The 22,315-nt window shown below is 41.9% G+C and overlaps 1 protein-coding gene across 2 annotated transcripts in view; it reads left to right on the forward strand.

The window, feature by feature from the left end:
• LRMDA (leucine rich melanocyte differentiation associated) overlaps positions 1-22,315 on the forward strand; it is a gene marked incomplete at both ends in the record, with an annotated part of 1,106,223 nt that overhangs the window by 409,897 nt on the left and 674,011 nt on the right. The window lies entirely within an intron of this gene.

A 22,315-nucleotide genomic window follows, 5' to 3' on the forward strand; every position in this document is an offset into this window, starting at 1 on the left:
TAATCAAGTTTCACCAATGCTTTTCTGTAGTGACAGCCAAATCCATCCGTGTCAGAGCAACAGCCTATGGAATGTGGTTTTATGTGGCTTTTCTTCCCTTTTTCTCTTTTCCTTTTGCCAAATCAGCATTAGGCTATTTGGAGGACAGGCGAGAACTATTATGTTAAATTGTGCTACCTACAACTTAAGCTTCTGTCTTTGCTAAAGCTGCCAGTTTTTATAAACAACAGAAGACAGAAAGGGTTTACTAAGAATAATGTTGAAACCCAGAAGAATCCTACAGCCTATAAATCTTAATAGAGGTTCTGAGTTTCCAGCAGGCTGGATGTGTCTCTTTTACCCAGGCTCACTCCATCTTGGCTCCCCTGTGATGACTCCAATTTTCTTGAAACACAGGCACGGTGCCTTGAATTTACTTGTGGCACTATTTGCCTACAAACAGGAATACATGCATATAACCTATGCAAATCAATAAAAACATGTCAAGACCCCTTAGATCGCACCACTCTTCTAAAATGCAATTTATCTTGCTGCAAATGAGAGTAAGGGCCTAGGTAACAAATAGCGTCTGATCATTTAACTAGCACCTGTTGTCAATGCATTTGAAAACTGCATTTTTCATTTGACATACAGTAAATGCATTTTCATATATATCGAGTGGAAAAGGGAGCTGGAGTGTACATATGCAGCCCTTTATGAATTTTATGAACAATGGATATTTTAGAGCTGTATGTTTAAAGGGGTCCTGTCAAACGCTGCAAATCTATTTGTTCCTTCCAGCGTTGCTTGTGAAAACACTGTACTTTTCTTTTGGCTGCGTGTCGAAGCGCAGCAATGCTGAAAGTATAATTACAACATTCATGTTAGGGGAAAGACAATTACTATAATTTTTGTATAAAATTGAATATAACTTAAATGTGTACATGTGAAATATTAGTTTTGAAAAAAAGTTTCTCAGGGGAAAACTGCTTTTTATAAATTACATTTTGCAGTCATTCCCTTTTTCGGCTTAAATTATGAGCCACAGGTTTTTTTGTGTTTTTTTTTAATGCAATATTTTGTTTGGAGATGGATGGCTGTTGCACAAATTCAACAACACTTAGGCTTATCAGCAACAGTGGTTTTCACATTAGTGAGCATGGTTTGGCAATATTGTTTGACATCTGGAACAAGCTATATTATACCAGACATATCAAGTATAACTGAATGGATCATTTAACTGGCATTTGTTTCAAAAACTCCCACTCTTCAGCTTTTGCCTGGCTGTCATGATGTGCCGGCAACGAAAACTGCATTCCCCAGCTTCTGAGCCTCTCATCTGCTTTGACAAGCTCACAGCACTTCCTACCCTAAGTCAGGCATTTTGTAATAGTGGCCATAAGGCCATGTTCTTGCATCTTTCTTGCATCTCTGTATTTTTTTTTTTTTTTTTTTTTTAAGAAGGCCATGATGCCAGGCAGTGGCAAAGGTCAGGGGCTTTGAGACCATCTTAGTCTGGACTCAGGCCATCAATGGAGCTTTTTCTCTGATTTTGAGTTCTTGATTGTGGGTCCCCTGCATGTCTACATTTTTTTGAAACCGTGTCACTGGGAGATCTATTTTGTTGAATTTCATGTATCTTAGATGGAGAGAAGAAGAAAGAGGAAAGGACCCTCCTGCATTTTCCATAAATAAAAGAACCACGTGGGGGCAGAGAGGGAAGAAGTTGGAAATAGGAGAAAACGGTAAGAGCAGAATGTTAGCGCTTAAAACTTCTCTTCATCTGTCTAGTTAATTTCCCCAAGCATTTCAGGGTATGCAGTCACAGTTTGGGGGCCTACCTCCCCAAAGTTTCATGGCATTGCTGCTACTGTTTACCTTGTTGCTCTGCTTAAGGAATTTATTCCTTAGAATTTCCAAGCCAGGACTGTGAAGAGTTCCATGGAGACGCCGGTATGAGAATGCCATGAGTGCTTTCTAAATAAGAAGTAATACATTTATTTCATGAGTAATGCTGCTGCTGCCGCTGCTATTTGTTTATTGTTTTTGTTTATTTGTTTTGTGTAGGAGATTCTCTCCTTAAACTCAGCAAGGCACAGATTCCACCCAGCTTACTGAGCGAATTCGTACCAACCACTCAATAATTAAAGGGAAAGAGGGACTTAATTAGGTAAAGTGAATAATGAGCACGTCTCAAATAAAAGGCAAACATTCAGATGATGAGAAAAGCATAGGCTTGTCTTGTTTTCATTGCATTTGGTAAAATTGTTTTTATCAACACATGTCAAGTTGAGGCTTGAGGCTAAAAGGTCTTTATTATCAGTACTAGTGTCATTGAAAGGAGCTGGCCAAGGTGGTCTTACTGTTGGAAAAAAAGAGGCAGCCTCACCCCTCTTAACATTCCCTTTTAGGTTAATTGGAGACAAAATTCATTCAATCAGTCTTTCATTCATTCTACAAATATTTCTTGATGATGGAATGTTACATGAAAAGCACTATGTCAAGCGTGGAAAGGAGGCAAAAACAAAACAACAGCAGCAGCAGCTGCAAAAAAAAAAAAAAAAGAGAGCAATCTCATTGACAATGGCGTCAAAAAGAATAACACGCTTAGGAATAAACTTAGCCAAGGAGTTGAAAGACTTGTACACTGAAAACTACAAAGCATTGCTAAAAGCAATCAAAGAAGACATAAATAAATAGAAAGCCATCCTGTGTTGGTGGATTAGAAGACTTATTATTATTATTTTTTTTAAAAATAAATTTATTTATTTATTTAATTTATTTTTGGCTGTGTTGGGTCTTCATTTCTGCGCGAGGGCGTTCTCTAGTTGTGGCGAGCGGGGGCCACTCTTCATCGTGGTGCGCGGGCCTCTCACTGTCACGGCCTCTCTTGTCGCGGAGCACAGGCTCCAGACGCGCAGGCCCAGCAGTTGTGGCTCACGGGCCGAGCCACTCCGTGGCATGTGGGACCTTCCCAGACCAGGGCTCGAACCCGTGTCCCCTGCATTGGCAGGCAGACTCTCAACCACTGCGCCACCAGGGAAAGCCCCTATTTTTTAATATATCTTTATTGGAGTCTAACTGCTTCACAATACTGTGCTAGCCTCTGTCTCACAACAGAGTGAATCAGCCATATGCATACATACATCCCCATGTCCCCTCCCTCTTGAGCCTCCCTCCTACCCTCCCTATCCCACCCCTCTAGGTCGTTGCAAAGCACCGAGAAGACTTATTATTGAGATGTCCATATTTCCCAAAGCAATCTGCAGATTCAGGGTAATCCCTATCAAAATCCCAATGGCATTTTTGCACAAATAGAAAGAACCATCCTAAAACTCATGTGGAATCTCAGGGGACCCAGAATAACCAAACCAATTTTGGAAAGGAACAAAGTTGGCAACCTCATACTTCCTGATTTCAAAACATACTGCGAAGCAGTAGTAATCAAGACAGTGTGACACTGGCTTAAAGACAGACATACAGACCTATGAACAGAACTGACAGCCCAGAAATATACCCTGTGTAGAAGATCAAATTATCTTTGACAAGGGTGTCAAGTTACACAATGGGGAAAGGACAGTCTTTTCAACACACGGTGTTGGCAAAAGTGGATATACGTATGCAAGAGAATGAAATTCGGTGCTTATTTTACACAAAAATTCAAGATGAATTCAGGACCTGAATATAAGACCTAAAACTATAAAACTCCTAGAAGGAAGCAGAGGGGAAAAGCATCAGGACAGTGGATTTGGCAATGATTGCTTAGTATTTGATACCAAAAGCATAGGCAACAAAAGCAAAAATAGACAAACGCAACTACATTAGACTTAAAAACTTGACATTAAAGGAAACAGCCAACAGAGTGAAAAGGCAACATACAGAATGGGAGAAAATATTTACAAACTATGTGTCCGATGAGGGATTAATAGTCACAGTATATAAGGAACTCCTAAAACTAACCAATAACAGAAAACCCGATTAAAAAATGGGCAAATTATTTGAATAGACATTTTGCTAAGAAAGTACACAAATGACCAACAAACGTATAATATGCTCATCCTTACTAATCATAAGATAAATGCAGATTAAAATCACATTGAGATATTACCTCATATCCATTAGTATGGTCACTATCAAAAGAACAGAAAATAACATGTATTGGTGAGGATATAGAGAAGTTGGGACCCTTGTTCCAATTGCTTGCACTGTTGCTGGGAATGTAAAATGGTGCAGCCATTATGGGAAACAGTATGGAGCTTCCTTAAATAGGAAACATAATTACCATGTTATTCAGCAACCCTACTCCTGGGTATATTCATATCTATATGAATTCAAAGCACATCTTGAAGAGAGATAACTTGACACATACACGTTAATTGCAGGGTTATTCACAATATTCACCCAAGAGGTGAAAGTATCCCACATGTCTGTGACCAGATGAATGGATAAAGAAAATGTGGTATATACACACAGTGGAATATTATGTGGCATTAAACAAGAAAGAAATACTGTCACATTCTACAATGTGCATGAACCTTGAAGACATTAATCTCAGTGAAATAAGTCAGTCACAAAAGGCCAAGTATTATATTATTTTACTCACATGAAGTATCTAAAGTAGCTAAAATAATAGAAACAGAAAGTGGAAAGGTGTCTGTCAAGGATGGAGCAAGGGGCAAGAAGGGAAAGGGAGTTTGTGTTTAGTGGGTATAGACTTTCAGTTTTGCAAAATGAAAACGTTCTAGAAACCTGTTGCACAACTATGTGAATATACTTAGCACTGCCGAACTGGGCATTTAAGTGGTTAAGATGATAAATGTAATGCTATGTGGTTTTACCACAATAAAAACAACAGCAAAAAATCCAAAGTACATGCTGGTCCCTATCCTCGAAGTGTCTTAGAATCTAGTCAAAAAGATGTAATTTTAGCTGATTTGCAGTAGATATTATTGTAGGCAGGGAGTAGGCAGGGAAGGCTTCCTAGAGGAGCTAGGTCTTGGGCCTTGGTCGTTGCAGCCCTTGATCCACTTGGTGGGCCTTTTGCACCTTCTGGCTGCTGATGGGGCAATTCAGGTTTTCATAACACACCACTGAAGTAGAGTTTGGGTTTTCTTTGGGGGAGTGGAGGGGAACCCCATTACTTCACCAGCTACGTTAGCAGCTTTCTATCCAAGGTCACTGTTTTTGTTTGTTGGTTGGTTGGTTTTTTGGCCTCACTGGGCAGCATGTGGGATCCTAGTTTCCTGAGCAGGGATGGAACCTGCGCCCCCTGCAGTGGAAGCTCAGATTCCTAACTACTGGACTGCCAGAGAATTGCCCCAAGGCCACTGTTAATTCAGCCGGCCTACAAACATGCCTCTGTGCTCTGCTGAGGCCCACTGATGGGACCCAGCGTTAGGCATCCAGGCCTACCTACCTCGTCTCTTGCTTTCTTCTTCATGGGTTTTCATACACATCTGCCTTCCAAATTTACTTCCAAATTCCAAAGGAGAACTAGGCTCATAAATCTTCATGATACCCCAAAGTGAAATTATAATTTTACCCACTAGAGTTGTTACCTTAATGCCTCTCTAATTATCTTGTGTATTCAGACTTTAGATACTCACTGGGGAGGAAAAGTGAAAGCAGGGGAGGACAACAGCCTGCATCTCTCTTCTGCTTCAGTTTCATCTGTCTCATAGGTCTTCTCTTTGGGAAAGAGATGTGGCTCATTTTGCCCTCAGAGCCATCCTTGCCCTTGTCCTGTTTTGCTCTCTGTCACAGGGGGCTGTCACAGGAGCATTTCCCAAGCTTTCTCATCAGCTGGCTTCCTTTTGGGTTTGACCAATGGGAGGTCCTGGCAGGAGACTGGAAGGCAGGAGGAAGCGATAAGCCAGGGTACCTCTCTCCGTCCCCTGTCCCACTCCACCTCTGGCGGCTTCGCTGTTGGGGGATGAGTTTCCGCTATAGCCCTGATTGCTATAGGATAAGGCCTGCCAGGATTCTGGCTTTAGTTGGTGACCTTGTCCTAGTCCTCTCTTTGTCTCTTGACAAAAAGAGACAAAAAAATCCTGAAAGCAGGAGAGGTTTCTTGCTGTGGCTTCTCCATCATTTGTATATCCAGGTCCCTGCATTAAATTCCTTCTGTTGTAAATATTAGAAGCAGTTCCTATTTTCTAGTTTTGACCCTAACTGATACCTGACGACTTCTTGGTAGTCCATGGGCCTTCAGAAAGCCCTAAACAGTTCTATTGAGTAAAAACCTGTGTAAAGCAATATTGGAATAGTGTCAGTTTGGGTATGACCACTCATTTCAGTGTTAGTTATAGGAGAATGCTGTTTGCTGGGTCTGTAGGCAAAGGTGAAAGCAATCAATGATGGTGTGAAGGTAAACTGATCTGTGGTTCATGAGTCTTACTTTACTCGTGGTAGCATATAAATTGTGAAATGGGATGGAAATAAATGCTGGACTCCCAGACTTTATTTCAGATCATTAATATGATAAACATGGTATTTTCATTATTAAAGAAACTCCCATAACCCAGCATGGTTACTCTATCCAGTTTAATAAGGCTGTATTTATTATATGAGCACCTTGACAGTCGGGCATCAGGCCAGACATAAACTAGATAGAAAAGAGTGTTTGGATTGGGAATAAAAAAAGATTAAAAACTCATCTGCAGACTATATTTATATTAGTCTGTAGCCATTTTTGCATCTTATTTGAGATAAAAAGGTATAGTGGGATTATTATGAAAGTTGCCATTGATGGAGTGTTTTATTTTAGGAGTTTCATAGTCCCATTGGGGTGTGTTGGAGCTGTCGCAACAAGCTAGTGAAGCCCTCATTAGCTTCAAGAGTTGGTTATTCCCATTCAAACATAAAAGCGTTCAAAATTTGATGTCATTTTCTACTTTTTTTCTCCTCCTTGGTTTTTTAAGCTGCCAAGAAATACTGGGAGAGTAAGACAAACAAGTCTTTTCTTGTTATCCCTGTAACACCATCTAGTTTTCCTAAAGGGAAACTTGGGACCAAATGACTGTGGAATGATATAGAAAACATCAAAGTCAAAGCAACCACATATTCAACAATATTGATGCAGCAGTGACTTGGGTCCTGGGGTTTAGCAGCTAAGAAATCACTCAGTTCCTGCTCTCATGGAGCTTATAATCCACTGGAGGAATAAGGTCATTTAGGACTAGAATCAGGGGAGTTGCAGGGGTTTGGAAGGCAGAGAAAAGGTATCTAGATAAACGTGGTAAATTGAAGTTTGAAAAATGAGGGAATTCACTTGGTAAGCATTGAGAGAGGAGTATTCTGGCCAGAGTGTGCAAGGGTCTGGAAGTATGAACAGGAGAGACTGTATCGCTTTATGGGAAATAACACAGAAGTATTTTAAAGTTGGATCTTTCTGAAAGTAACATAATAGCTTTTTTTTTTAATTGTTGTTATTTTCTTAACCTCGCCTAGGAGAAGATCATTTTGGTAGAGGTTGTTGTTCAACATGATTGAATATGATTGGGTATTATTACTTGCTGATGGGACTTAATTTTCTAATGTTTAAATGTGATCCATTATCTTGTGTCTAGAACATATTAAAATGACTTTAAAATGAGAAACAAGGGAACTCTGGTTATTTCAGTGCAAATGTTCTTGTTTATTGAACTAAACTGAAGGGTGCTGGGATATTTTAATGCTAAGATTACATAGATGCTCAAATCCCAGGGTTATAGGGCTAGGTCAGCCATTTGTGATATTGAGGCTGCCCAGACCACAGTGGTAACTCAGGGTTTATTGTCATTTTTAAGCCTTATTCTGTTTGGTTTTTCCTGCTGGCTTTTCTTTTTCATTCTTTCCTTCCTTCTCTCCTTCCAACTGAAAACATCAACTTGCAATACCCCTGATAAAACTCATTTATAATGCTGACCAAATTTTCTGGCTTCAGCCAGCTGTTCAGTTTTTTTGTTTTTGTTTTTTTTTTCTGGTGGAAGGCACCAAACTCTTCTCACTACTTGTTCTGAAGATAAATTAGCGACTTCTAAATAATGCAGTGAACCCTAATTCTCTTTGATTAGTAGCGAGTTAGATGATAGCGACCCATTGAAATTGGCCATCAGCATAAATAATGAGTGAATGAACTGATAAAATGCAAAGTCACCGGCCGTCATAAATCAAATGAAATCCACTTTCTCTAGAAGTCACTGAAATTAGAAGTCCATGCTCCTATTAATTATTTTGCCTTCTGAAGACGACAGTGTTATAAATCAGCCTTGAAAGGCCCTTCACTTAGGAAGCTGAAGGAGCACGGCTGCCTGCAAATTGCTTTGTGTACGCACCTAATTGTTTCTTAAGTAATCCACCTTTGTAGCCTGGCTTCGGGAATCGAAGAAGGTCCCCTTCGGTGGAGATCCGTGAAAGTGGGCTTAGGAAGGGCCTTAGAAAGGGCCGAAGTGGAATGGGAAGTTATCTATCCCCTTCCCTAGAAAAGATATCCCCACAGTCCTTATTACACGACCCAGACCCCATCAGGGCCAGGCATTGTTGGAGTGGTTTTCTATGGCAGGGGCCAGGAGGCTGGCGCTAGGCCCCAGGTCATTTTGTCTCAACTCAACTTCCAGCCAGGTCAGAGGAGCCAAACTTCACATGATTTCAGTGAAAAACAAGATTTTTTAAATTGGGGAAAAAACAGGGATGGAAAACTTTGACTTCTCAGGTTCATTTTAAGAGTCATCGTAATCTGCATATATGAGGTGTGAAATGACACCTAATTTTTGCTAAAAAGTGGGTGGGAAATTATATTCATTTAGGAGGCTGTTTTGCAACAGACATTCCAAAAAGCAATGTTCTGCAGAAAAGAGGTTAATTGCATTGTAGGAAACGTTGTAAATGAATTTCATTCTGGACCACTACCTGTCATACGTGAAGTTCTGAAGATGAGACCAGTTCTCTCTGAGGGGTTGGTCTCAAAATTTGGTCCAGCTTTGCCATGTGACCCTGGATCGTTAGTGAATCTGGACAGAGCTCTCCAGGAAATTCTCTGCTTCCCATTGAGTGTGTGTGATTTTTTTTTGTTGGCCTCTGTGGAGACAAGGATGGCAGTTTTATGGGGGTGAAGACAGGCTTCAAAAGCAGGTAGCTCTTGGGACCTTGGGTGCTAGTCAGTGTACAGTCAGGGTACATACACAAACTGTAGCTTCAGTGTGGTGGTGGGGTCAGGATAGAGTTTTAAAGGAAAAAGCATTATTTCTTTTCTCTTTTTGTCAACTTCTTACCACCTGCTGCAGGCCTGCCAGATTTGCCTGGGGGCCAGTGCACGAAAGGTAAATACTAGCTCTGGAAAATGAAAATTATCTCCTGGGTTATATGTGGCAGCACATTCTGTTACTTCTTTGTGTTGTGATAATTTGGGTGTCCTAGCCTGTTTTGAATCATCTGTGCAAAGAAGGGGTGTGTGTATGTGTTCCCACATAGCTGAAAGAACAACCTACTATTAAAGTGAGTGGTGTAAATTGTCCTGTATGAGTGGGTTCTGACGCTGGGGTTAGTTGCCACTAGATCATTTGTGAATTTGAATAGCCTGTTCTGAAAACTAAATTTACTGATGTATAAATGAGCATTATGTCATGAGGTAGAAAGGAGCAATTACTTCCTGGGATATTGAATCCTAAATGTAAAGATGTTCTGGGTTGTGTCTTTGTTTTTGGTTTTGTTTTTTTAACATTTTTTTTTTAAAGAATCAATTTTATTTATTTATTTTTGGCTGCGTTGGGTCTTTGTTGCTGCGCGCGGGCTTTCTCTAATTGTGGCAAGCGGGGGCTGCTCTTCGTTGTGGTGCTCGGGCTTCTCATTGCAGTGACTTCTCTTGTTGCGGAGCACGGGCTCTAGGCGCAGGGGCTTCAGTACTTGTGGCACGTGGGCTTAGTCGTTGTGGCACACGGGCTTAGTTGCTCCACGGCATGTGGGATCTTACTGGACCAGGGCTCGAACCCGTGTCCCCTGCACTGGCAGGCGGATTCTTGACCACTGCGCCACCAGGGAGGTCCCTGGATTGTGTCTTTGAAAGCAGCCAAGTCTGTAGTTTCATGGTGGTTCCATGGGCCATTCCACACCCTTGGGGTGGGAGGCTGTCCCAATCCCCTGGACACCTCCACAACTGCCTCATCCCCAGTGCTGAGCCTCCCTGACTCTTGGCAACTTCCTCCCACAACGGTGGAGTTCTGCTTGTTGTAGGAGAGGGGTCATGGAAGAAAATATAGCTTATGGTCTTCGCTAGCTGCTTCTGGAAATCCAGGAGGCTCCTGACGGTGTTCTGTGCTCCAGGGCAGAGCAAGACCTTCGTGGTGACCCGTCCTGGAGTTGATCTCCTGGTGTGTCTGTCTTGGCCCTCTTTTTGCTTGGCTTTGATTTTGGAGTGTTGGTTATGTAATGGGGGTTGCAATAAAGACTGGTGGATTGTTGGAGACACAGTAGGAGTGGGAGAGGAGTTCATCTGAGTTAGTAGTATTTGTTGGATTTCCTTCTGTTTCTGAGGTTTTTAGAGGATAAGCTAGGTCCTGACCATCTGTACGACTGTGTCCTCCTGGAATGAAACATTTCTTGCTCACAGTTTATGGGTTTTAGAGCCTCCTTTTTTTTCTTGGGTGATGTTCCCTTGTGTGACACATAATCAAGGTGACCATATGTCCTCGTTTCCCTGGGAGAGTCTCAAGTTATGCCTGTTTTTCTGATATAATTATTAATAGCGATCCCCTCCTCCCTTTGATTCTCAAAAGTACCGAGATTTGACTGACCACCCTATACGTGATACTTGAACGGAATTTTTATATGTGTTGCCCCAGCCCCATAAGGACAGTGGCATATTGACATAATCAAGGCTTTGGAAAGACGCAAACATTGAATTTGTCCCTTAGCGTGTGACCTTGGGCTACTTAAGTTCTCTGAGCCTCTTTTTCTTTATCTATGAAATGAGGATCATTGTACATCCCTCACAGATGTGTGCTGAGGATTAAATAAAACAACATGTAAAGAACCTAGCAAATTCCTGGGCAGATAGATAGGGGGAGGATAAAACATTTGTCCTCCTGTCTTCCTCAGAATAAGCCCAGAAACCTGGTGGAGGGGGCAGAGACTTTGCCATGCTTCTGAACCTGACTTTGATGCAAACAGTTAAGTCAGCATCAGCCCCAGTGTGACACACACACACACACACACACACACACACACACACACACACAGAAGGAGAGAGAGAGAGAGAGAGAGAGAGAATGGGAGAGAGAGAGAGAATCATTCCCTGCCACTTCTGTGTGAAAAAAAGAATGTGAAGAAAGACCCTCTCCCCAAGCCTCTTGGAATTCCCACTACAAAGAGATGAAAACGATAGCCACATAAGAGAGAGATGCTGAATTTGCTTTTCAGGCAAAACAAATGATGGATTTATCATCTGTAGCAAAAGGAGCAGGAAGAGGTGCAATACACGGCTTTGCCTTTCAAATGTAATATGTCGGTGAAAATAATCTATTGGTCTTGAAGCCTCTGTCTCTTCATCTGTGAAATGGCAATAAAAAGATTGTAGCAGGGGACAGCTTCCCTGGTGGCGCAGTGGTTAAGAATCCGCCTGCCAATGCAGGGGACACGGGTTCGAGCCCTGGTCCGGGAAGATCCCACATGCCGTGGAGCAACTAAGCCCGTGTGCCACAACTACTGAGCCTGTGTGCGCACCTAGAGCCCGTGCTCCACAACAAGAGAAGCCACCGCAACGAGAGGGAGCCCACGCACCACAGCGAAGAGTAGCCCCCGCTCGCCGCAACTAGAGAAAGCCCACGCGCAGCGACGAAGACCCAACGCAGCCATAAATAAATAAATTAATTAAATTAAAAAAAAAGATTGTAGTAGGAATTAAATGGAGCCATACATGGAAAGGAGCCCTACAAACTGCACTGGGCTGGGCACGCACGGGGGATTATGGTTTTCCTGCTTTTACAGAGCTGAGGCACCCAAACACCTGAAGCCCAGGAGTAAGATGACCATGGGAACGATGCTGTGCCGTGTCCTGAGATTCACACGTCTTTACAGTGATGCTCATTAATACCTTGTTCCTTCTCTGAAGTCACAGGAGAGCACACACAGCTCTGTTTAACTGGTCCAACGGGGATTGGCATTTTTAAAGCAATTTGTGCGGCTTTATGGAGATTACTGTTCTCTTTCACGTTTTTAATTAGAGCAAAAAAGTGTTTATTTTCCTCGAGATTTCCAGCCCAGATGGCTCAAAGTCTGTAGAAGAAGGTTACAGAGTGCCAGCGGCCAGACCTGGCTGACAGATGTGACCAGCTCCAGGCAACCCCCTTGCGGCATGGGGGGCACAAACTCTGAGGCCCTCTGTGCCTGCCCGCTGACAGTGCCTTGGCCCCTCTGTCCACTTAGGAGAGGCGGACGCCCAGTGGGGACTCTGCTTCATCTTAGTAAATGGCTGTGTGCAGATCACACTGGGCCAGCTGCACAGGTGCTTGTGGCTTGCAGGAGCCATTGGTAGGAGAAGATAAAACTTATCTGTGCATTTCCACTCTTGATCCTTCTGGTACCTTCCCTCCCCCCCCTCCTTCCACTGATAATCACAGAACAGTCTGGCAATGCATAAGGCCCTCCAGCTGAACTTAGACCTCAGCGGGATTCCTGTTGAATTTAGTTAGCTAATACCTTGCATAGCACTTAACACGTGCTGAGTAGCAGCAGTGTTTACTTGACTACTATGATGTTTGTGTCCCCGCCACAAATTCAGATGTGGAAACCTAACCGCTAAGGTGTGGTATTAGGAGGTGGGCCCTTTGGGAGGTCATTAGGTCATGAGAGTGGAGCCCTTATAAACGGAATTAGTGCCCTTATAGAAGAGGCCCTAGAGAGCTCCCTGGACCCTTTTGCCATGCAAAGACACAGAGAGAAGTCTGCAACCCAGAAGAGGGCCCTGATCTCAGACTTCCAGGCCCAGAACTGTGAGAAATAAATTTGCTCATAAGCCACCCAGTTTACAGTATTTTATTATAACCGCCTGAAAGGACTAAGACGTTGACCAGGTCACACTCCTCAGAGTGGTGGGACCAGGATTTGGGCCAGCTGACACCACCATCCTTGCTTGACACTGTTTTGCTTCTTATCCTGCTTCATTATAACCTCTTCTTTTTTTGTTCGTTTGGTTTGTTTCTTTTTTTGTTTGTTTTATGAATTTCGAAGAACACTACGCATGCTTTGGAGAGTTTTGGGGGGAAGGTTGTTCTCCCTTGTCTTTTTATTTATTGAATTACACAAGTACAGTATCCTCTGTACTAACTGCTAAGGCTCAGTTCTCTTTGGCTGACCCTCAACCTGACCCACTCTCTTCCCCAGAGATAATCACATCAGGAGTTTGCTGTGTTTACTTATCTTTCTTCTGTAAATTTATACACTCGCATGCATAGATGCATATGTACACATACTAAGACTTTATGATACTATCTAAGGTCAGTGCTTTCTGTTTTCACTTGTTGGTATGTCTTAGATATCTTTTCCATCAGTGCATGGAGATATACTCACCCTTTTTGACTTGTGTGCAGTATTCCATAGTGCAGATATGCCAAAGTGTATTAGACCATTAGCTATCTGTGGGCATTTTGGTTGTTAGTCATTTCTCCTTGTCATATCAGTAATGAATGGCCTTGTTATGGCCCTCTTTGTGTACATGTGCAAGTGTTTCTCTTGGGCGTATTCTAAAAAGTAGAATTGCTTAATCATAGTGTATGCATATTTTAAGTTGTAATGGATACTATAAAATTGTCCTCCACTGTGATTTATCAATATTCACTCCTACTAGTAGAAAGTACCGTTTGACCCGTTTCTGCCAACATTTGGTATTAGCACACTCTCAAAATTATTGCAGTCTATTGGGTATAACACAGTGTATCTCATTGCCATTTAAGATTTTCATTTTCTTGCCAAGTTTGAGAATCATTTTGTATATTTATTGTATAGTTTTTTTTTTCTGTTTTGAATTGCCCATGTATATCACGTGCCCATTTTCCTATTGGCTTGTGTGACTTTTACTTACTTAATGATTTCTAGTAAGTCTTTGTATATTCAGGTATACTTGGCCTCAGTCTCTCATTTTACAAGTGTTTTCTTCCAGTCTGTTGCCTTTCAACTTTATGGTGCTTTTTATTACACACAGGTTTTTAATTTTGATGTTGTCAAATTAGCAAGTCTTTCCTTTATGCTATTTTCGGTCTTGTTGCAGGCCTTCCTGACCCTTAGGTCATAAATATATTCTCCTGTATTTCTTCTAAAACTTTGATTTTAAACCTTTTAGGTCTTGATCCATTGGAAATAAATAAATAATCTATATCTATATATAGATATACATATGAATGCACTCATGTTGAGATCAAATATATATATATATAATTATTATTTCCCCCTCCCCCCAAATGGATAGCCAATTGACCCAGAACCATTTGCTTTAGGCCATTTTGCTAACTATTTTGAAATGCTGTTTTTATCATATACAACATTTCTAATTAGACGATAACTGGACTCCATTCTGTTCACTGATCTATGAACAGAACAGGACTATATTAGCTGCCTGTGTTCTTGGGAAGCTGTACCATTATGGCATTTCTAGGTCTTCTCTCAAAGCCCACTATTGCTTGTGTGGCCCATATTATCACTAACATTGAGATCGTTCTCACAGGCTCTAATTGAGGCATAAGAGTCGGCCTGATTTTTGGCAGCGGGATGTCCATCAGAAGATACAGGTTCTAATTTTAATCCTGCTGTAAGTGCCATGGCCACAGATCACTTACCCTCTACCCAGTGGGGAAGAAGTTAGATTGAGTAGGCTTGGGATCTTGACTGGTGCCTGTGACTGAGGGGTTTTGGGGTAAATGTTTAACTTCTTTCTCTCATCTATTAATAGGGATATTATCATCTACCTCTCAGGATCGTTTTAAGGAATCTTTATAGAAATACTGTATTAGGGAGCATTTTGTTAATTATAAAACACCACAAAGACTGATACTGCATACTAATGTGTACAGGCTTTGTTTTTATTTTGATTCAATAAAGTTAATACACCTTTGTCTCACCTACCTCAGAGAGCTGTTCTGAACATCAACTGGGATGTGCTTTGAAAAAATTGAAAATGCCATCCAGATTATTTATTGCTGATGAATCCCAAGAGGTGGACTGGAATTGACAAATATTAACCAAGCCCGTGGGGTTGTTGTAGTGAAGGAGGGTCATATTAATAGGGTATCCTCCGGGGAGAATTAGGGGAGCCAGATTTATGGGGCCCCTTAAGTCTTCACCCACTTGAATGAAAAAAGGTATAGCGGGCTTCCCTGGTGGCGCAGTGGTTGAGAGTCCTCCTGCCGATGTAGGAGACACGGGTTCGTGCCCCGGTCCGGGAAGATCCCACATGCCGTGGAGCAGCTGGGCCCATGAGCCATGGCCACTGAGCCTGCGTGTCCGGAGCCTGTGCTCCACAATGGGAGAGGCCACAACAACGGGAGAAGCTCAAGCTAGCCATGTGGAGAGAGAGAGAGGTCACAGTCCCCAGTCATTGCCCAGGCTCTTGACGTGAGTGGACCCACCTTGGACATTCTGTCCCCTGCCACCATCTGACAGCAAATACACGAAGCCTTGAAGTGAGAGCAGTAGAAGAACTGCCCAGCCGAGCCCCTATTAGTCCACAGAATTATGGGCGAATGAAATGGTGGTTGTTTAAATCCACCATGTTTGTTATATAGCGATAGATAGCTGTGACACTGGGTTAAAACATACACACATATTAAACTCAGTTTAATGTATGAGGATTCACTGGTTTTTCATATCTGAGAAGTTGGTATTTTTAGACTTGAGTTCAGCCTATTTTACCTGAAGACTCTCATTTACCTTCCTAATTTAGTCCACTCTAAACACCAAGGTGAGATGTTGCATTTAGAGTATGTCCATTTCATCAAGGAAAAGATGCAAGAAGCATTTATCCCTTTCCCATTTAGGCCAGTTCCCTTCCCATCAGGCCCCCGAGATCCAGAAGGGCCCATAGGAGGAGGTGACTGGGTAAGGTTATTTATTTCTGCAGCTTGCATCCCGAGGGGAACCTGGGAAAATTTATAAATCCATCATTTCAAGTCATTAGGCGGTATGTTGGTCAGTACAGGAGACTGTCTTCTCATTAATTCAGGAGAGATTTACTTGTGTCACCCTCATTAGTATTTATGGGATTTATCCACATCAATCGCTAGTGCATTAACAGGGAAATAACTAAACCTCCCAGGGTTTGTTGGTGCTAATAAAATGAGCTGGAAGTTCCAAAAATCACCAGAAGTATTCTAAACCAGGGCCTGTAATTAATCCTTTCAAAGTACCCTCAGGATGTTTTCCTGTTTGCTTCCCATCCAGCGACATTTGCATATTAGCACAGTATCTAAGGCCTTCTGTGACGTTTTAAGAGTAGCGCCCATTTCTTACCATGAAATGACGGTGGGCAACCCAACAGTGTTGAAAATATCATTGTCTCACCAAAGAACCTAGGTAAACAGTGGGTTAAGTTTCTTATAATTCTTTTTTGTTTGGTCGTGGCTTATAAAAAAACAAAACAAAACCACCCTGCATGTAAATATATTTTTTATGTATTCTGAACATAAAAGATAGCTCTGTCCTACCGTATTGATTTATTAGATTCTCTGACATTTTAGTTGTGGTCGTTATGTTATATTTATGAGATGAATGTTGGATTCCCTCATTATGTTATCCTCATTTATTTTACATACTTTTATGGCTGGTTGTGCATCGCTTTACAGTTAAAGCTTTATTGCAGCTGTTAGCGTTGGGGGGAGGGGAAGGCAAGTAGTTATTGATCAGAATTTACATGTTTACTGTTGTAATCATGATTTATTTAATCTGTTTGCACATATAAATATAAGTCCACTCTCTGAAATAAAAAATATATACTGTATCTATATTTTAGGAGTATTCTTGTCACTCTCATATGCTTTGGAGTAGAGAATTTGGGGATGATCCAGTGTTCTGTAGATGAGCGGTTTCCTTGCAGCCTGGTGGTGAAGAGTGTGGCCTTTGGAGCCAGACTGCACGGGCAGTTCAAATCCCACCTGTACTGCTTACTGCTTTGTGTCTTGGGTTGAAGTATTTATCCCTCAGTGCTTCCAATTTCCATACCTGTAAAATGGGGATGATGTTAGTATTTATATCATACATTGTGAGGATTAGAAGATTAGTATTGGTAAAAGTATACTTGACCCAGAGAAATTGCTTATTATGTGCTAGTCATTAGAACTCCAATAAGTAGATGGTTAGGTAGTTATATTGGAAAGCCTCAGTTACTTTCAAGTGGGGGCCTTGAATGTAGTTTTGATTCAGCAGAGCAAGAATACTTAGAAGGTATGCCCTAGCAAAGAAAGAGAAGGAATCACTGAAGTCCGAAATGTAGTCCTAAAGATTTATTTTCGTATATATTGTCTTAAAATGTGTTTTTATTTGGGGTCTGCCATTAGTTATCTTCTAAAGATCAACCTCCCTCTGCCTCAGTCTTCTCATCCATCACTTGGGTTTAATAATACTTATCTAGAGTATGATATAGTAGTGACATGGACCCTGGGTTAGAAGTCAAAAGACATTTTACAGCCTCAAGTCTTCCACTGAATATCTGTGGCAAAAGCCTTATTATTATTAATTTTTTAAAAAAGGGGCCAAGTCTCTGTCTCCAGGGTTATGTTGAGAATCAGATGAGTTGATATTGGTGATAAGAACTCTAGGTACTGTAGAGCACTACATAAATGTTAGGGAACTACTAATAATGCCACTTAACAAAGTTGTTGCAAAGATAAGATGCTGGGCTTCCCTGGTGGCGCAGTGGTTGAGAGTCCGCCTGCCGATGCAGGGGACGTGGGTTCGTGCCCCGGTCCGGGAAGATCCCACATGCCGCGGAGCAGCTGGGCCCGTGAACCATGGCCGCTGAGCCTGCGCATCCGGAGCCTGTGCTCCACAACGGGAGAGGCCACAACAGTGAGAGGCCCACGTACCGCAAAAAAAAAAAAAAAAAAAAAAAAAGCTAGCTGATGTGAAAAGCCTCTGGAAAAAGCGGCATGTGCTTTGTGAACACTGAGCACATGGGAAAGACTTGGCTCTATGACCCCCTGATGTTCTGGGTCTGAGTCCCAACTCTTTCCAAGAGACAAAGGCCTAGAAGGACCCTAGGCTTCCTGGATCCTTGGTTCCAAGGAATGTTACCCCTTTATTCGACTCATGTGCTGCTGTTTGGCCATATCCTCAGGGGAAAAAAAATAAGTCTTGCTCTTGTAATTTCCTTACTGTTTGTCTGTTGGGCACAAGACTGTGTATTTTATTTGTATCATTTAATGTAAGTCACACATTCTTCCCTAGTACCAGCGACTCAGCATTTGCATTTTACACTTTACAGTTTGGCAGTGATTCTTTGAAATAATTTACTTCTATCGTCTTGCTTCAGATTTTCAAGGAATAATCCATCTAGCAAAGCGGTTTATCCATTCTATATTTTCATTTCTATTTTGAGGCTCTTTAGCAGAACTAAACGATTTTTAATCAGATTTCTAGGCTACTCCATCATAATTAGGTTGAGAATTATGAATTGTGCACATCCCACCTCCTTGTGATAAGTAAGTGAATCAGAGATCATCATCACAGGATTTTCAGAGCCCTTCAGGATGGTTTATGACTTTTAAAGAAAAACCTCCAAATTTTTCACTTAATGTAGCTTAAAACATTTCTAGGAGAACCTGTGATTTTTTTCCCTTCTTTTTATTCTTTATCTGAAAAGGCTATTGCCTGTTAAGCCCGCCCTCCCCCCCACCCCAAATCACTTGGACTCTGAAAATTTTATGTAGCTATGTTTTGAGAAAAAGTTAATCAAAATTGAATCTCAGAAATATTTTGCTGAGTGAAATAAGTCATGCACAAAAGAGTACTTACTATATGGTTCCATTTTTATGTCATTCTAGAACTAATCTGGGGTTGCTTCTGGGGGACAGAGATTAACTTGGTGGGATGGTTCAAATTAGAAACGTTCTAGATCTTGATAGAGGCAGTTATACACAGGTGCATGTGTTTGTCTAAACTGATTAAATTGTACACTGAAGATCTATGCATTTCACTCCATGCAAATACCCCTCAATAAAAAAATTTAAAAATTAATTATGACTAACCTGTTGTTTTCATATGTCATTTTAGATGTACCTTTAATGATGACTAAAAGCTATGGAAAATTTGAGGCAATATGGTGCCTTTTCCTTATACCTTTTAAGCCACGGCTTAAAGGAAAAGATGTTACATCACGATGCCAGTTCCTCTTAAGTCATTGGAGGTTTGGGAAAAAAATTTGTCAGCTCTGTTGGCTATGGTTCAAGTGGGTACCTGCTGTCTGTTAGCTTTTATAAGAAGCTGTTACTCATTCTAAAAATGTTCCCTTCTGCTGCCATTTGACTTATGAGGAGGAATAATTTCTTGGCTAATTTTTTTGGGGGTGCATGCTTCTGAAATACAAATCTACTTTTTCTAATGAATCATTATCATGTACACCGTAAAGGTTATTCACTGAAAGCTCAAGAAAAAAAGCAATGAAAACTAATTTTGATTGTTAATGGAAATGTATTTTTAGTCTTAAAGAGCTTCCCTCGGCAATGATTATAGTTATGCCTCTTGGGTGTTTTGGGACTTTTAAATTTACATCTAGTAGCTCTTTTTCATTTAGCAGTTAATCTTTTAACGGAGCTCTGCAAATTTGTTCTTCAGTCTAGTGTTAGGAAAGGATTGACAGAGAGATTTTATTTCTTTCCTATTCAGTTTTCACCCCCTCTTCGTGGTGCTTGCATGGGCCCAGGTTGCGCTCGTTCTTGTGTTAGGCTGCATCCTGGTGTGATTGTGGCTATGCGGGCAGACGAGGCCGGCAGGGAAAGGCTGGAGATGAAGGCCTTGCTTTCCTGCGGCCAGTGGGCTTCCCGGGCATGGCTAGCTGCCTCTGCTCCATGCAGCACAGAATGGCCACACAGCAGGTGAGCTCGTAGAATGTGTTTGCGGCAAGTGGGCAAAGCTCAACATTGTGACCCAAGGATTGGAAAACAGCCTATAAGGAGACTGGCTTGCAGCTGCCTGCCTCTGGCTTCAGACTCCAAAGCATCTGGAGGCATGTAGGGAGATTCAGAACAACAAGATGCAGAGCTTTTTAGCAACTCAGACAGCTTGCTGGTCGTGCTAATTCTTCGCTGACTTCGGAGAGAGGCAGGGACAGCTTAAAGAAGTGGGAAGGGAAGGGGTTCTGGCAGGAAGTTTGCTGAGGGTCTGCCCTCTTGTTAGAGAACGGAGTGGTGCCAATTAACCTGGTCACCTGAGGAGAGAAAGCTCAAGCCACCACTGAGAATCCTTCTCCTGGTGAAAACTGACCTCCCCCCATGAAGCCAGGGAGCAGCCAGACATTTGGGTATTTGCAAAGCAGTGCTGAGCGTTAGGGAACAGTTGAAATTAATCCTGTGTACTGCAGCTCCTGAGAAAGAAAGCCAGCCTCTCATGTCAATAAATCTAGATCTGTTTGAAGCTCACGTCACTAAATCTTCATCTTGACTGTTTGCTGGTGGTGTCAAGAGCTGCCCTGGAAGATGAATTTGAGGGGAGGATGCAAAAGGAACCATATTAAACTGCAGCTCTGATAAGTTTAGTTAAGAGGCAGGAGATGTGTCCTTGCCATGACATTCAGTGGCTGATATTTGTTTCCCTTTAAATAATATGCTGTACATCTGTGAGAATGATGGTTTAGGGCTGGTGACATTGCATTGCCACCAAGGTTACTGCCTTCTGGACAGGCAGGCTCTCTTCTTTCTTTCTCTATCTCACACCCTGTCAATAAATATCCTCTGGTCTGCAGAAGTGAGATACAGATTTTAGAGCTGACACCAGAGCGTCTTCATTTCTAGAAGCAATGAGGTTCAACCCATGTGTAGAGAAGGGTGGGAGGTCGAGAGAAATTAGAGGGACTGTGGGAAGCAGTTTTCCTTATGAAACTGTCACATGAAGCCCAACAGCACCCAGTGGGGAGATACCAGCATTTTGAGAATTTCTCCCTGAAAACCTTGTTTTCATAAGCCAAGGTATGGAAAATCTGGGTGCTCAGGACTTTGGGTTCTATTTTCTCCTGCAGTTCCCCTCTCTAGTTACCTTGTTTTCTCCTTACTGTAGTTACAGATCTATGACTTAAGACCGCAGTCAGCAAACTTCTTCTATAAAGGGCCAGATAGTAAATATTTTCAGCTTCGTAGGCCAATACAGTCTCTGTTGTAACTACTCCACTCTGTTCTTGCAGCACAAAAGCAGCCATAGCCCACCCATAAATGAATGGGTGTGTCTGCGTTGTGGACACTGACATTTGAATTTTATATCATTTCCCATGTCATGAAAGATTATCTCCCTCTTTTGATTTTTTTCAACTCTTTAAAAATATAAAAACCAGTCTTAGCTTTCTTCAGGCTGTACGAAAACAGTGGGCTCGATTTGGACCGTGGGTGTAGTTTGCTGACCTCTGACCTATGATTTTGCTCTGTCTTATTACTTTCCTTTTGTCAGTGTGAAAAGATGGGGGCTGTCCCTTTTGGCTGGTTAATGTTGCCGACCTAAAGATTAAGTCCATAGCTGTATTCACCCAAGAGATGTGGTGGAGATGGATGAAAACAAGTCTGGGTTCTGAGGCAGACAACCCACGTTCCCCCACCAATCCTCCCTTAATACTTATTAGCTGTGTGACCTCAGGTTGGTCACTTAACGTCTCTGAGCCCCAGTTTCCTTTTTCTTTTTTTTGGCCACATCACATGGCATGTGGAACTTGCCTGACCAGGGATCGAACCTGTGCCCCCTGCAGTGGAAGTGTAGAGTCTTACCTACTGAACCACCAGGGAAGTCCCTCCTTTTTCTTTTTATGGAACGGGGGTAATTGTACTTTCCTTGCCTATATTACATGACTATTCTATAGACCAAAGAGTTAAGAGAAATGGGAGTTCTTAATAAACAATAAATCATTATATGAATGGGCTTTGGGTTTGTTTTCACTGCTTCACCCACGTAGGTCCTTGTTAACTATGCTTGCTGTTAATATTAAAGGATTATACCTCCTGTATTTCAGCTGCGAAAAGAGAACTAGAATTTGACTTGCAGAAGGAAGAAAACAAATATTCTTGTTTTTCCCCCCTTTCTTAGACTCTCAGGTTGGCTGGGTTATATCTGAGCCTCTCCAACTTTTTAAACTGTTTCTGCCAGTCCATCAGATAGATGCTCGGCCTACGTGAAATGATCA

This window comes from Hyperoodon ampullatus (assembly GCF_949752795.1).
Source record: "Hyperoodon ampullatus genome assembly, chromosome: 1".
NCBI classification, from domain to species: Eukaryota; Metazoa; Chordata; class Mammalia; order Artiodactyla; family Ziphiidae; genus Hyperoodon; species Hyperoodon ampullatus.